Source organism: Balaenoptera musculus, chromosome 11, assembly GCF_009873245.2.
Source record: "Balaenoptera musculus isolate JJ_BM4_2016_0621 chromosome 11, mBalMus1.pri.v3, whole genome shotgun sequence".
NCBI lineage: Eukaryota > Metazoa > Chordata > Mammalia > Artiodactyla > Balaenopteridae > Balaenoptera > Balaenoptera musculus.
Window position 1 is genome coordinate 41283220 of NC_045795.1, and position 16339 is coordinate 41299558.

At 40.8% G+C, this 16339-nt stretch overlaps 1 long non-coding RNA gene across 1 annotated transcript in view; it reads left to right on the plus strand.

The window, feature by feature from the left end:
- The first annotated feature begins 2215 nt into the window (after window positions 1-2215).
- The window catches only part of LOC118904109, a 59669-nt gene continuing 45545 nt past the window's right edge, over window positions 2216-16339 (plus strand). Inside the window, exon 1 of the long non-coding RNA XR_005021931.1 lies at window positions 2216-2279. This is a non-coding gene — a long non-coding RNA (uncharacterized LOC118904109). The remainder of the gene's footprint in view (window positions 2280-16339) is intronic.

Consider the following 16339-nt stretch of genomic DNA (forward strand, 5'->3'; position numbering starts at 1 on the left):
ATTCATTAAAATGAAGTTACCATATTGTTGGGGATACAGAAAAGAGGCAGATAATGGGCCTGGTCTTTTAGGAGCTCAAAGCCCCAGAATACCCTTCCTTCCCTGTGCTTTAGCACCACCTCTAAAGGAAAGAAGCAGCAAAATACTTCTCTTTTGAATGTATGGCATGTATATGACTCATTATATTTATGATTCCTTTAAATGAATTAAGAGGAAGTTCCTAGAGTATTTATACTCTTACAGTGTAACATTTCTTAAGACTGCCCATCAATTCTATTGACATTTTTACCTGAGGATTTAGATAACTGGTAGAGATCTTTTAAAAAAAAAAACCCTTTATTGAGGTATGATCGACATACAAAAAGCTGGAGATATTTAGTGTATACAACTTGACGTGTTTGGGAATTGGTAGAGATTGTTATTGTTTTTTGTTTTGTTTTTTTATCTCTAGTACTGATCTGAAATTGAAATTGTTTAGGGGTAAGATTTACAGTTAATAGAGGAGTAAAAGAACAGCTGATTGTCCCAGCTTTTACTCTGGCTCTGCCTAATACACTGCAAGTCAATGTTTACTTAATGAGTGGTATTTATTGCCTTTCAATTCAACAACAAGCTATGTTTTTAATATGAAAATTACCATGATGAGTTATACCCACTGTCTATTCATCACTCAGCTACTCATTCCCTCTATGCGATGGCTCTAAGGCAGCGGTCCCCAACCTTTCTGGCACCAGGGACCATTTTTGTGGAAGACAATTTTTCTACGGACTGGTTGCAGGGAGCGGTGGGGGTGTTGGGGGGATGGTTCAGGCGGTAATGTGAGCGATGGGGAGCGGCAGATGAAGTTTTGCTCGCTCACTGCTCACCTCCTGCTGTGGGGCCCGGTGGGTAATAGGGTCCACGGCCCGGGGGTTGGGGACCCCTGCTCTAAGGGATGCATTCCAGGATGTGGTAGCTACTGTCCTTGGATATAAGCTGGGTGGATATAAGCAGAAGTTGTGTCTGTGCTGTCTTTGTCACCTGCTACTCCTCAACCCACTGGAATCTGGTTTCTGCTCTACCACGCCAGCGAAGTGCTTCTTATCAAAGTCACAAGTCTGTATTGCTAAATCCAGTGGACACTTTTCAACTTCTATTTTCACCTCTTAGCAGAATGTGACACTGATGACCAATTTCTTCTTGAAGTATGTTCTTGTTGTAGCTTCTGTCACACCGCCACCTTCTGGTTTTCTTCCTACTGCTCTGAATACCCCGAAGTCTCCTTTGAGGGCTCTTTTGTATCCCTCCATCTTTTATTTTATTTATTTTATTTTATTTTTTTTTTAACTTTGGGTTTATTTATTTATTTATTTATGGCTGTGTTGGGTCTTCGTTTCTGTGCGAGGGTTTCTCTAGTTGCGGCAAGTGGGGGCCACTCTTCATCGCGGTGCGCGGGCCTCTCACTATCGCGGCCTCTCTTGTTGCGGAGCACAGGCTCCATACGCGCAGGCTTAGTAATTGTGGCTCACGGGCCTAGTTGCTTCGTGGCATGTGGGATCCTCCCAGACCAGGGCTCGAACCTGTGTCCCCTGCATTGGCAGGCAGATTCTCAACCACTGCGCCACGAGGGAAGCCCTCCATCTTTTAAATATTGGTGTTCCTTCAGGGTATGTCCTGGGTCACCTTCTATTCTTATTCTATACACTTTTCCTGGGCAATTTCATCCCTTACGTAGATTCTTATCTTCTATATTAATCTCTTCCAAATTAACGTCTCCAGCTGAAATCTCTTTCCTGAACATCAGAAATCAAACCATCGACTGAGCAGCTTCTCTCTGATGGCTCAGTCTCAACCTGTCCCAGACTGAAGGCTGAATCCTTCTCCCCTTCCCCTGGCCTCATACTGCTTTTTTGCCCCCCGACCCCCCAATCCATCAGCTCCTTCTATGGTCCAAACTGCAGTGAATGACACTACCATCCATCTGGTTACCCAGGAGAGGAACCCAGGAACTACCCTTGACTTCTCCCTGGCCTCTACTGCAGTCCTAAATTAATTAACAAATCCTGTCCGTTCATCCCTCTCAATAGCTCTTGAGTAAATTCAGTTCTCTTTAGCTTTCTCTCTCTCCAGTTCAGAGAATGCACGTTCCCAAGTCATCTGTCTCTATGCCAGCCAAGGCCTGAAATGCCAAACACTTGACTCCATTGTCCTTTTCATTTTGCCAGATAGTGCCTGGCCCGAAACTGCAAAGAAAAATGCCCTGGATGACTTAATCTGAAAAGACCAGAGGGCATGGAAATGTGAGTATGTGTGAAACTTTATTTATTTAAAAATATGATCCAGCTGTATCTGCAGTAATTTCTAGAGCTTAATGATTTCTCCATTTATTTTCTAGAGCTCCATATCTACTTTATAGCCAATAGTAATCATCATCTACTTAATCTACTAATATGTAGTAGTATACTATAGGATAGCCATAGTTAATAGCATAGATTGCTTTTTTCTCTTCATAATTTTACTTTTGAATTGCCTGTGTTGAAACTCAAATGTTTGTTTCCTAATTTTTCACACATTCTTGAAAGCTATTTTTTCCAGTCTGCTGGAATTTTTCATCCCTGTATTTGCTTGGCATTTTTTACCCCCAAGTTTTCTAGTGTACACTGCAGAATTATGATTCTGTAAAATAAAGATCAACCTTTCAATTGTTTGCTGACTCCTCATGGCTACAGTTTTTTTTTTTAACTCTGAAAAATGCTTATTAATTTTTACTATTTCCTTTTTATTTGCTCAAAAAGATCATTAAAATCAAGAGGACCACTTTTGAAAATATCCATGTTTAGATATCACTAATATTTTGGACTGAGAAAAATGATAGGTTATGGAAATATTAATATGTTGAAGATTCTTCTTATTTTCATACATTTTTAAACACGAATTGGGTATCATGTGTTGATAGGCCCATAGAAGGTGGTGGTGCAATTTGACAGCTGCATGAAGGCTAGAATTAAGAAGTGTGGACTGTCTGGATATGTGTTTGTAGTTGGTGGGTATATGGGACACCTCTTGTGCCCCATCTGGCATTGGCAACCAGAGGTGTAGGTGTGACCTGGCAGTGCCTGGACTCAGCTGTCCTGTGTATCTTTGGCCCACCTGTTACCTCTCTGTTCTTGTTGTGTGGGAGGTCTCCAGGAACTCACCAAGACATGGTGACAGATGCACAACTGAAATACAAGAGAATGACGCTCCATGGGGCTGTCTTTGACCACGGAGGGATGGGAGCCAGGTATGATGTGAATAAATGTACTTTACTTGACTTCTTTCATTCTGTCAAGTATAGGGAAAAGTATTTACATAATAATAAATACGCTTCAATGTAGTGAGGATTAAATAAGATAAAGTATGTACAGGTCTGTCAGATAGTAGATGCTGAATAAATGTTAATTTTCCTCTCTGTTCCTACCTGTATAAAATAGTGATAATGAGTGTTATTATTTTGGTTAGGTTTTTTTTTTCCTGTTAGTCTTTAAAAATAATTTAAAGAAAATAATCTTTATTTTATTTTTGAAAATGATTTATTTATTTATTTAATTTATTTTTGACTGCGTTGGGTCTTTGTTGCAGCACGCGGGGTCTTCGTTGTGGCATGCAGGATCTTTTCGTTGTGGCATGCAGACTCTTTGTTGTGGTGCTTGGGCTTCTCTCTAGTTGTGGTGTGCGTTTTTTCTCTTCTCTAGTTGTGGCACGTGGGTTCCAGAGCGTGTGGGCTCTGTAGTTTGCGGCACACAGGCTCTAGCCGAGGCGTGTGGGCTTAGTTGCCCCGCAGCATGTGGGATCTTAGTTCCCTGACCAGGGATCGAACCCGTGTTCCCTGCATTGTAAGGTGGATTCTGTACCACTGGACCACCAGGGAAGTCCCAAGAAAATAACCTTTTTTTAAAAAAATTAGTACTTATTTATTTATTTGACTGCCCCGGATCTTAGTTGTGGCATACGGGATCTTCGTTGCTGCGTGCAGGATCTTTAGTTGAGGCATGCGGGCTCTTAGTTAAGGCCTGCAGGATCTAGTTCCCTTGACCAGGGATTGAACCCGGGCCCCCTGCATTGGGAGCATGGAGTCTTAACCACTGGACCAACAGGGAAGTCCCAGAAAATAATCTTTTAAACTTAAAACTCTTGGAAAATTGGAATTCATACTAACCAAAGACCAATAACTATAGCCAAGAAGTATAGCTGAGATAATATCCTATGTGTAGTCAGAAAAACCTAGATTCTAGTTCTGGTCCCAGCTATGACTATCTGCATCATTTTGGACAATTTGTGACGACTCACACAACATTGGATGAGGAAATAGGCTTGTCCCAACTCCTAGCAACTGTTGGCAGAGGGCAGGAAGCAAGAGGGAGAAAAATGTTTTAATAGTAACACAGTCAACAGGGAATTTATTTCTGGCTTTCACTCCAGGTAGGAAGTGATTCTAATAACCAAAATAGGTTTGAAACCCCACACCCACTTAGTCCTGGCTGCAAAATGATGCTCTGCAGAGAGTACGACGTGCCTCCAGATGCCACAGATGCAGGGTCAGAGCTCAGTGATTCACAGCCAGGGATGGACAAAGCCTTCCCTCATGACCAGCTGACACAAACTCAGACTTCAAAGAATTTCTGTGAACAAGCGAAGAAGAAGCAAAGCTAACTCGCCGAAATCACTCCTAAAGATCCCAAAGCAAGAAACAGATTTCTCAATGACTGAGTGGCATAAGCATATCGTGCGTCATATGGAGAAACCAGACTGAACCCTAACTAGTTTCTTCACTAAGAATTTTTGGAAAGAGGAGCTAAAGAGGGTATCAAAACATGCTCTGTGTCTTTTAGAATTTGTTGTGCATGTTTATGGAGAGTGAACTGTGTGTAAGTCTCATGACTGGGTGACATTTCCGTCATCCTCACCAATTGTTTTATTTCTTTAAAAATTCTGAGTTATATTATTTTAGGTGTTGTTTTCGTTTTTTTGGTCTTTTTTTAATTGTGATAAAAAACATATAACATTCAATGTTCCATCTTAACCATTTTTGAGTGTACAGCTCGAAAGTGTTAAGTATATTCACATTGTTGTGCAACAGCTCTCTAGAACTTTTTCATCTTGCAACACTGAAATTCTATACCCACGAACTACTAATTCCTCCCTCCCAGCCCTTGGCAACTACCTTTCTGCTTTCTGTTTCTGTGATTTTTGACTCCTTTAGGTAACTCATGTGAGTGGAAACATACAGTATTTGTCATTTCATGATTGGCTTATTTCGCCTAGCATAATGTCCTCAAGGTTCATCCATGTTTTAGCATGTGACAGGATTTCATTCTTTTTTAAGGCTACATCATCTTCCATTGTATGTTTATACCATATTTTCATTATCCAATCAGCTGTTGATGGACGTTTGGGTTGCTTCCACCTCTTGGCCATTGTGAATAGTGCTGCCATGAACATGGGTGTGCAGATATCTCTTCAAGATTCTGCTTTGCATTCTTTTGGATATATATTCAGAAGTAGGATTCCTGGATCATATGGTAGTTTTATTTTTAATTTTTTAAGGATCCTCATACTGTTTTTCATAATGGCTACACCATTTTACATTCCCACCAACAGTGCACAAGGGTTCCAATTTCTCTGCATCCTCATCAGCACATTATTTTCTGTTCTTTTTACAGTGGCCATCCTAGTGGGTATGAGGTGATAATCTTGTGGTTTTGATCTTGGGTTGTCTTATGATTAATGATGTTGAGCATCTTTTCATGTTGACCATTCTTATATTTTCTTTGGAAAATTGTCTGTTCAAGTCCTTTCCCCATTTTTTACTTAGGGTATTTGTTTTTTGTTGTTGTTGTTTCTTACATTTTCTGGATATCAACTTATATATGTCAGATATATGATTTGCAAGTATTTTCTCCCATTCAGTAGGTTGCCTCTTCATTCTGTTGATTGTTTCCTTTGATGCACAGAGTTTTTAAGTTTGATATCATAACATTTGTCTACTTTTGCTTTTGCTGCCTATGCTTTTGGTGTCATATCCAAGAAATCATTGCCAATTCCAAGGTCCTGAAGCTTTCTGCCTATATTTTCTTCTATGAGTTTTATGTCTTACGTTTAGGTCTTTAATCCATTTTTTCCCCCACACATTTATTGGAGTATAAATGTTTTACAATGTTGTGTTAGTTTCTGCTGTACAACAAAGTGAATCAGCTATATGTATACATATATCCCCATATCCCCTCCCTCTTGAGCCTCCCTCCCACCTTCCCTATCCCAACCCTTTAGGTCATCACAAAGTACCGAGCTGATCTCCCTGTGTTATGTGGCTGCTTCCCACTAGCTATCGGTTTTACATTTGGTAGTGTATATATGTCCATGCCACTCTCTCACTTTGTCACAGCTTACCCTTCCCCCACCGCGTGTCCTCAAGCCCATTCTCTAGTAGGTCTGTGTCTTTATTCCCATCCTGCCCCTAGGTTCTTCATGACCATTTCTTTTCTTTTGTAGATTCCATATATATGTGTTAGCATATGGTATTTGTTTTTCTCTTTCTGACTTCACTCTGTATGACAGACTCTAGGTCCATCCACCTCACTACAAATAAATCATTTCTTTTCTTTTTATGGCTGAGTAATATCCCATTGTATATATGACCCATGTCTTCTTTATCCATTCATCTGTCAATGGACACTTAGGTTGCTTCCATGTCCTGGCTATTGTAAATAGAGCTGCAATGAACATTGTGGTACATGACTCTCTTTGAATTATGGTTTTCTCAGGGTATATGCCCAGTAGTGGGATTGCTGGGTCATATAGTAGTTCTATTTTTAGTTTTTTTATTTTTATTTAAAAAAAATTTTTTTAATTTTTAGTTTTTAAAGGAATCTCCATACTGTTCTCTGTAATGGCTGTATCAGTTTACATTCCCACCAACAGTGCAAGAGGGTTCCCTTTTCTCCACACCCTCTCCAGCATTTATTGTTTGTAGATTTTTTGATGATGGCCATTCTGACTGGTGTGAGATGATATCTCATTGTAGTTTTGATGTGCAATTCTCTAATGATTAATGATGTTGAGCATTCTTTCATGTATTTGTTGGCAATCTGTAAATCTTCTTTGGAGAAATGTCTATTTAGGTCTTCTGCCCATTTTTGGATTGGGTTGTTTGTTTTTTTGATATTGAGCTGCATGAGCTGCTTGTAAATTTTGGAGATTAATCCTTTGTCAGTTGCTTCATTTGTAAATATCTTCTCCCAATCAGAGGGTTGTCTTTTGGGCTTGTTTATGGTTTCCTTTTCTGTGCAAAAGGTTTTTAAGTTTCATTAGGTCCCATTTGTTTACTTTTGTTTTTATTTCCATTTCTCTAGGAGGTGGGTCAAAAAGGATCTTGCTGTGATTTATGTCATAGAGTGTTCTGCCTATGTTTTGCTCTAAGAGTTTTATAGTGTCTGGCCTTATATTTAGGTCTTTAATCCATTTTGAGTTTATTTTTGTGTATGATGTTAGGGAGTGTTCTAATTTCATTCTTTTACATGTAGGTGTCCAGTTTTCCCAGCACCATTTATTGAACAGGCTGTCTTTTATCCGTTGTGTATTCTTGCCTCCTTTATCAAAAATAAGGTGACCATATGTGTGTGGGTTTACCTCTGGGCTTTCTATGCTGTTCCATAGATCTATATTTCTGGTTTTGTGCCAGTACTATACTGTCTTGATTACTGTAGCTTTGTAGTATAGTCTGAAGTCAGGGAGCCTGATTCCTCCAGCTGTCTTTTTCTTTCTCAAGATTGCTTTGGCTATTCGGGGTCCTTTGTGTTTCCATATAAATTGTAAAATTTCTTGTTCTAGTTCTGTGAAAAATGCCATTGGTAATTTGAAAGGGATTGCAGTGAACCTGTAGATTGCTTTGGGTAGCATAGTCATTTTTGCAATATTGATTCTTCCAATTGAGGAGCATGGTATATCTCTCCATCTGTTTATGTTATCTTTGATTTCTTTCATCAGTGTTTTATAGTTTTCTGAGTACAGGTCTTTTGCCTCCTTAGGCAGGTTTATTCCTAGGTATTTTACTCTTTTTGTTGCAATGATAAATGGGAGTGTTTCCTTAATTTCTCTTTCAGGTTTTTCATCATTGGTGTATAGGAATGCAAGAGATTTATGTGCATTAATTTTGTATCCTGTAACTTTATGAAATTCATTGATTAGTTCTAGTAGTTTTCTGGTGGCATCTTTAGGATTTTCTATGTATAGTATCATGTCATCAGCAGACAGTGACAGTTTTACTTCTTCTTTTCCAATTTGTATTCTTTTTTTTCTTTTTCTTCTCTGATTGCCATGGCTAGGACTTCCAAAACTATGTTAAATAAGAATGGCGAGGGTGGACATCCTTGTCTTGTTCCTGATCTTAGAGGAAATGCTTTCAGTTTTTCACCATTGAGAATGATGTCTGCTGTGTGTTTGTTGTATATGGCTTTTATTATGTTGAGGTAGTTTCCCTCTATGCCCACTTTCTTGAGAGTTTTTACCATAAATGGGTGCTGAATTTTGTCAAAAGCTTTTTCTGCATCTATTGAGATGGTCATATCGTTTTCATTCTTTAATTTGTTAATATGGTGTATCACATTGATTGTTTTGCATATATTGAAGAATCCTTGCCTTCCTGGGATAAATCCCACTTGATCATGGTGTATGATCCTTTTAATGTGTTGTTGGATTCTGTTTGCTAGTATTTGGTTGAAGATTTTTGCATCTATATTCATCAGTGATACTGGTCTGTAATTTTCTTTTTTTGTAGTATCTTTGTCTGGTTTTGGTATCAGGGTGATGGTGACCTTGTTGAATGAGTTTGGGAGTGTTCTTACCTCTGCAATTTTTTGGAAGAGTTTGAGAAGGATAGCTGTTAACTCTTCTCTAAATGTTTGATAGAATTAGCCTGTGAAGCCATCTGGTCCTGGACTTTTGTTTGTTGGAAGATTTTAAATTACTGTTTCAATTTAATTACCTGTGAATGGTCTGTTTATATTTTCTAATTTTTCCTGGTTCAATCTTGGAAGGTTGTACTTTTCCAGGAATTTGTCCATTTCTTCCAGGTTGTCCATTTTATTGGCATATAGTTACCTGTCGTAGTCTCTTATGATCTTTTGTATTTCTGCGTTGTCAGTTGTAATCTCTGCTTTTTCAATTCTAATTTTATTGATTTGAGTCCTCTCCCTTTTTTTCTTGATGAGTCTGGCTAAAGTTCTATCAATTTTGTTGATCTTCTCAAAAAACCAGCTTTTAGTTTTATTGATCTTTGCTATTGTTTTCTTCATTTCTATTTCATTTATTTCTGCTCTGATCTTTATGATTTCTTTCCTTCTACTAATTTTGGGTTTTCTTTGTTCTTCTTTTCTAGCTGCTTTAGGTGTACAGTTAGATTGTTTGAGATTTTTCTTGTTTCTTGAGGTGAGCTTGAATTGCTATGAACTTCCCTCTTAGAACAGTTTTTGCTGTGTCCCATAGGTTTTGGAGCATCATGTTTTCATTGTCATATGTTTCTAGGTATTTTTTGATTTCCTCTTTGATTTCTTCAGTGATCTCTTAATTATTTAGCAGCACACTGTTTAGCCTCCATGTATTTGTGTTTTTTACTGTTTTTTTCCTGTATTTGATTTCTAATCTCATAGTGTTGTGGTTGGAAGAAGATGCTTGATACGATTTCAGTTTTATTAAATTTCCCAAGGTTTGATTTGTGACCCAAAATGTGATCTATTCTGGAGAACGTTCCGTGTGCACCTGAGAAGAAAGCATATTCTTTTGCTTTTGGGTGGAATGTCCTAAAAATATCAATTTAGTCTATCTGATCTATTGTGTCATTTAAAGCTTGTGTTTCTTTATTTATTTTCTGTCTGGATGATCTGTCTATTGGTGTAAGTGGGGTGTTAAAGTCCCCCACTATTATTGTGCTACTGTCGATTTCTCCTTTTATGGCTGTTAGCATTTGCCTTATGTATTGAGGTGCTCCTATGTTGGGTGCATAAATATTTATAATTGTTATGTTTTCTTCTTGGATTGATCCCTTGATCATTATTTAGTTTCCTTCCTTATCTCTTGTAACAGTCTTTATCTTAAAGTCTATTTTATCTGATATGAGTATTGCTACTCCAGCTTTCTGGTGATTTCCATATGCATGGAATATCTTTTTCCATCCCCTCACTTTCAGTCCATATGTGTCCCTAGGTCTGAAGTGGGTTTCTTGTAGACAGCATATATAAGGTCTTGTTTTTGTATCCATTCAGCCAGTCTGTGTCTTTTGGTTGGAGCACTTAATCCATTTACATTCAGGGTGATTATCGATATGCATGTTCCTATTACCATTTTCTTAATTGATTTGGGTTTGTTTTTGTGGGTCTTTTTCTTCTCCTGTGTTTCCCGCTTAGAGAAGTTCCTTTAGCATTTGTTGTAAAGCTGGTTTGGTGGTGCTGAATTCTCTTAGCTTTTGCTTGTCTGAAAAGCTTTTGACTTCCCCATCGAATCTGAATGAGATCCTTGCTGAGTAGAGTAATCTTGGTTGTAGGTTTTTCCCTTTCAACACTTTGAATACGTCCTGCCACTCCCTTCTGGCTTGCAAAGTTTCCACTGAAAAATCAGCTGATAACCTTATGGGGATTCCCTTGTATGCTATTTTTTGTTTTTCCCTTGCTGCTTTTAATATTTTTTCTTTGAATTTAGTTTTTGTTAGTTTGATTAATATGTGTGTTGGTGTGTTTTTCCTAGGGTTCATCCTGTATGGGACTCTGTGCTTCCTGGACTTGGGTGACTATTTCCTTTCCCATGTTAGGGAAATTTTCAACTATAATCTCCTAAAATATTTTCTCAGACCCTTTCTTTTACTCTTCTTCTTCTGAGACCCCTATAATTTGAATGTTGGTGCATTTAATGTTGTGCCAGAGGTCTCTGAAACTGTCCTCCATTCTTTTCATTCTTTTTTCTTTATTCTCCTCCCTGGCAGTTATTTCCACCATTTTATCTTCCAGCTCATTTATCCGTTCTTCTGCCTCAGTTATTCTGCTATTGATTCCTTCTAGAGTATTTTTAATTTCAGCTATTGTGTTGTTCATCACTGTTTGTTTGCTCTTTAGTTCTTCTAGATCTTTGTTAAATGTTTCTTGTATTTTCTCCATCCGTGCCTCTGTTCTGTTTCTGAGATTTTTGGATCATCTTTACTATCATTACTCTGAATTCTTTTTCAGGTAGGTTGCCTACTTCATCTTCATTTATTTGGTCTTTTAGGTTTTTACCTTGCTCCGTCACCTGTAACATAATTTTTTGTTGTTTCATTTTTTTTTTTTGATGGGTGGGGTTGTATTCCTGTCTTACTGGTTGTTTGGCCTGAGGCTTCCAGCACTGGAGTTTGCAGGCAGTTGGATAGAGCTGGGTCTTTGTGTTGAGATGAGGACCTTTGGGAGGCCTCACTCCAATTAATATTCCCTGGGGTCTGAGGTTCTTTGTTAGTCCAGTGGTTTGGACTTGGAGTTCCCACCACAGGAGCTTGGGCCCAACCTCCGGCCTGGGAACCAAGATCCCACAAGCTGTGTGGCACAGCAGAAAAAAAAAAAAAAAGAAAGAAAGAAGAAAAGGAGCAATACAATAACAAAGAATAAAAAACAAAATAAAATTAGAAAGATTAAAAAATATTTTAGGAAAATTAAAAATATAATTGAAACAACTGCAAAAAGGTAAAATAAAACCACAACAGAAGAAAGAAAAAAAAGTGGGGGGGGGGGAACAAGCCAAAAGGAGAGAACAATAACAAAGTATAGAGAATAAAATAAAATTAGAAAAATAGGGCTTCCCTGGTGGCACAGTGGTTGAGAATCTGCCTGCCAATGCAGGGGACACGGGTTCGAGCCCTGGTCTGGGAAGATCCCACATGCCGCAGAGCAACTAGGCCCGTGAGCCACAGTTGCTGAGCCTGCGCGTCTGGAGCCTGTGCTCCGCAACAATAGAGGCCGCGATAGTGAGAGGCCCGTGCACCGCGATGAAGAGTGGCCCCCGTTCGCTGCAACTAGAGAAAGCCCTGGCACAGAAACGAAGACCCAACACAGCCATAAATAAATAAATAAATAAATAATTAAAAAAAAAAAAAGAAAAATAAATGAACAACAATGAATCAACAAGGTAAAACGGAACGCCAATCTAAAAGGAAAAAAGAAGAAAAAAAATAAGCCTTGGGGGCAGAGTTTAGGCGAGGGTGGAACTTAGGCAGAGGCGGGGTTTAGGGTGGGGCAGGACATAGGCTGGTGGGGGGGTGACGTTTCAGCCTGGAGTAGGGCCTAGGCTCAGGACCCACTGCAGCTGGAAAAGGCCTTGGGGGCGGGGCCTAGGCGGGGCGTTATTCAAGCATGAGGTGGCGCCTCTGCTTAGGACCTACATGGAAGGGGAGAGGCAGCACGTCCAAAGAAGGGTGTCTGGAGTGTGGAGTTCCGGAGTTTGGAGGTAAGGCCCTGGGTGAGGGTGTGTGGGTGGGGTTTAGGCCCAGCGCGTTGGAGGGGGTCTCTGAGTGTAGAGGTAGGGGGGGCATAGGGGCGGGGCTTGGGATCTCCACGGCAGGAGGGAGGCTCCCAGGGCAGAGGTTTAGGCTCAGGAGCCCAACAGGCTCCCTGGTGCCTAAGTGGACAGGGAAAGCACTGGCTGTGTTCCCTTCCGTTCCTCCACACACCCCCCTAAGGTCTCCCCCATCGCCTATGGACCCCTACCAGTGGGTGGGTCCCTCTGGGTGTAGGAACTCCTCCTCTCCCCCAACCCCCCCACTGGAAGTCCAACCTTTACTTTTGCTCCCCTTTCCCTGCCTCCCACTCCCTCAGGACCTGCATGGCTGGAGGGGGCCTCAGTGGGCAGAGGATCAGGCCCGGGATCTCAGCAGGTTCCTGAGGGCCCAAGTGGGCAGGGGAAACCTGGCCACGCTCCCTTTTGATCTCTGCCCTCCCAATGGTCCCCCAGTTAACCCCTCCCGGCGTGGGATCCCTTCCCCTCCCCCAGCCACCCCTCAGTGGTGCAAGTCCCATCCTGCCTCCACTTCTCTTCCCCCTTCACTCCTCCCACACCCCACACCCAGTCACTGGGGGTTCCTCCCATCCCCTTAGGTGCCCATGGTTCCCCACCGGTACCTGGTAGGTGCCCTAGTTGTGCGGAGGCGTGAATTCCGCGTCCTCCTAGTCCACCATCTTGATTCCACCACCCTTTTAGTCCATTTTGAATTAATTTTTGCATTTGGCGTAGGGAAGGGTTCAACTTCATTTTTTGCATGTGGATATTCAGGTTTTCCAACATCATTTGTTGAAGAGACTACCCTTTCCTTAGGGTAATCTTCTTGAAAATTATTTGGTCATATATGTAAGGGTTTACTTCTGGGCTTTCTGTTCTGTTCCATTGGTCTATATGTCTGTCTTTATGCTAGTACCACACCATCCTAATTACTGTTGCTGTGTAGCATGATTTGAAATCAGAAAGTATGAGGCCTCCAGCTTTGTTCTTTTTAAAGGTTATTTTGGCTATTCAGAGACCCTTAAGATTCATTATGAATTTTTGGATGGTTATTTCTTTATCTGCTAAGAGTGCCATTGGGATTTTTTTTTTAAAATAAATTTATTTATTTTTACTTTTGGCTGCATTGGGTCTTTGTTGCTGCGAGCGGGGGCTACTCTTTGTTGTGGTGCACAGGCTTCTCATTGTGGTGGCTTCTCTTGTTGTGTTGCATGGGCTCTAAGCACGCGGGCTTCATTAGTTGTGGCTCTCGGGCTCTAGAGTGCAGGCTCAGTAGTTGTGATGCACGGGCTTAGTTGCTCCACGGCATGTGGGATCTTCCCGGCCCAGGGCTCTAACCCGTGTCCCCTGCATTAGCAGGTGGATTCTTAACCTCTGTGCCAACAGGGAAGTCCCTGCCATTGGGATTTTGATAGGGATTGCACTGAATATGTAGATCACTTTGGGTAGTATGGACATTTTAGCAATGTTTAGTCTTCCAACCCATGAGAAATTTTGCTACTATAATAAATGGGATTATTTTCTTAATTTCTTTTTCAGAAATTTTACTGCTAGTGTATAGAAATGCAAGTGATTTTTGTATATTAATTTTTTATCCTGCAACTTTGCTAAAATCTTTTATTAGTTGTAACAGTTTTGTTTGTGTATGGGTGTGTGGAGTGTTTAGGATTTTTCACATATAAGATCATGTCATTTGCAAACGGAGATCATTTTACTTCTTCTTTTCCAGTTTAGATGGCTTTTATTTCTTTTTCTTGTTTGTTTTAGAGTTTTGAACATTGAAATTAAGATTCTAGCCTGCTGTGCAACAGCTGGTGCGCAACAACCAGGACCTTTGCTACCCCACATGGCATTTTTGTGTGAATGAGAAAAACCAGCCGCTGCCTCCAGGGGGTTGCAGCCTGGACTCACGGGCGTGCCATGGAGAGCAGAGCACAGGATGAATTTCAGCCCCTCTCACCCCCCGACTGAGTGTACTTGGGTAGTGGACACTTGCGTATTATCTCAAATCCTCTTGGCCTCACCTCTTATTCCAGCCACAGCTGCAGTGACCGGTTCTGTGCAGGCGTCAACTAATTTCATGCAGGTGCCCCTGAATAGTGCCTCCTCTACCACCCAGGCCTCTCATTTCTTGTTTGGGGGCTTTGGTGAGTCTCCTCATGGAGATGTCCATAGGAGCCTTTTTGGCACTCATGCATGTGCAAGATTGAAGGGTGGGACTGAGGGCGGGGAGGAGTAACACAGGGGCAGGAGGGTGGAGGGACTAATGCTCTACGAGGCAACCCTTGACCAGTGGGGACAGGACTCGGTGAATAAATGCTCTGCTGCCTCCACAAGCCTCCATGGAAGTTTCTGAGACACATTTCATAAGAGTTGTCAAAGGGTTCCTCAAGATAGAGTAACTGATTGTCTGAAGCTCTGCTTTGGGGGGAACTGACCATAGGCCTGCTTGTACAACTGTATGCAGCAGCCCGACTGTAACCTCTGACCCCACCTCCTTCAGATTATGCCTTAGAGAGACTCGTTTGTCTCGGCTGCTTTACGTACTACAGAACCACTTCACATCTCTGAGTTCCAGCATTCTCTTTATAAACGAAAATGAACACATTTTGAAAGTGTATTTAAAATGGGAAGCACTAAATACCTTTAATCATTAAATGTAAGTCATGATTTATGTTTTCACACCTCACATCCACTACCACATAAATGAATACTTGTCTTTGTAAAAAGTCATTTATACAGATCGCTAGACTCATGAGAACAGGCAATGAGTGTTTTAGACTGAGCTGCTGATTCTAGAGAGAGCTCTTTGCTAATTCATCTTTTAATCTTTATTGAGGCTGCAGGATTGTTGAATTCAGTCACCTGACCTGGCCTCCATCATGGCCCTACCTTGCCAGAAGTTCATGCCAACTCTGATCCCTCGGTCTGTGTGGTTTGGCCTGCCTGCCTATGTCCCATTTTAAGCACCACTCAGTCTAGATGGGCTTTTGAAAATTTATAGAGCCTGATAGTGCCAATCCGGTGAGGGCAGCCTTGATCTGCTCCCCCAGCCCAGCCCCCAGCACCACTCAGAATTTCACCCTCACTGGAATCTCTTCTCTGTCAATACTTCTATAGCTACTACTTTGTGACACCAAAAATAATCTGTAATTAGTTTATTGCTATGTTGGACTTTTATCTTATTTTCAGTCTCAGAAATAGCCTGTCATTAACAGATGAGAGAAAACACTGAATAAAAACTCTTCTCTTTGTACATTACAATGTAATTGGATTATCGTTATTCATTAAAATATCCTCGCTCTTCATTTGATGCTAAATGTTACATAAATATTACATTACTGGAGTCAACGTAATATCAGAGAAAACTGTCTTTATCTGCATTTTATAACCCAAGATTATCACATCAGTGGCTTCACGTCACACCTTTGGAAATGTGGAGAGAAGACTGGGCGTGTAGGGACCTCAGTCTAGGCCCAGTTCTGCTCCTGTCACTTAGTTCCTAATTTATAAAAGCTTCCACTTTTATAAATGTGACTGTTGGACTAGATACACCACCTTCTCTAAAATTCTGTGTCTCCTGTCTGCATTCAGGTCAACTGAGCACACACCTGGGTTAAGATATGGGTAGTAGTGTGTCTTCCTTTCTTATATTCTCACTTATCCCCTTCCTTCCTCCCTTCCTTTTGTTTGCCTGAAAATCATACCAGTACTTTGCTCTAGCTCTTACTGTGGCATACTGTCCTGGGTGTCAAGACCTTCTTTAGTCGAGGCACTATAAACATGCCATGCGTCTTCCCCGTGTATTCCTGTT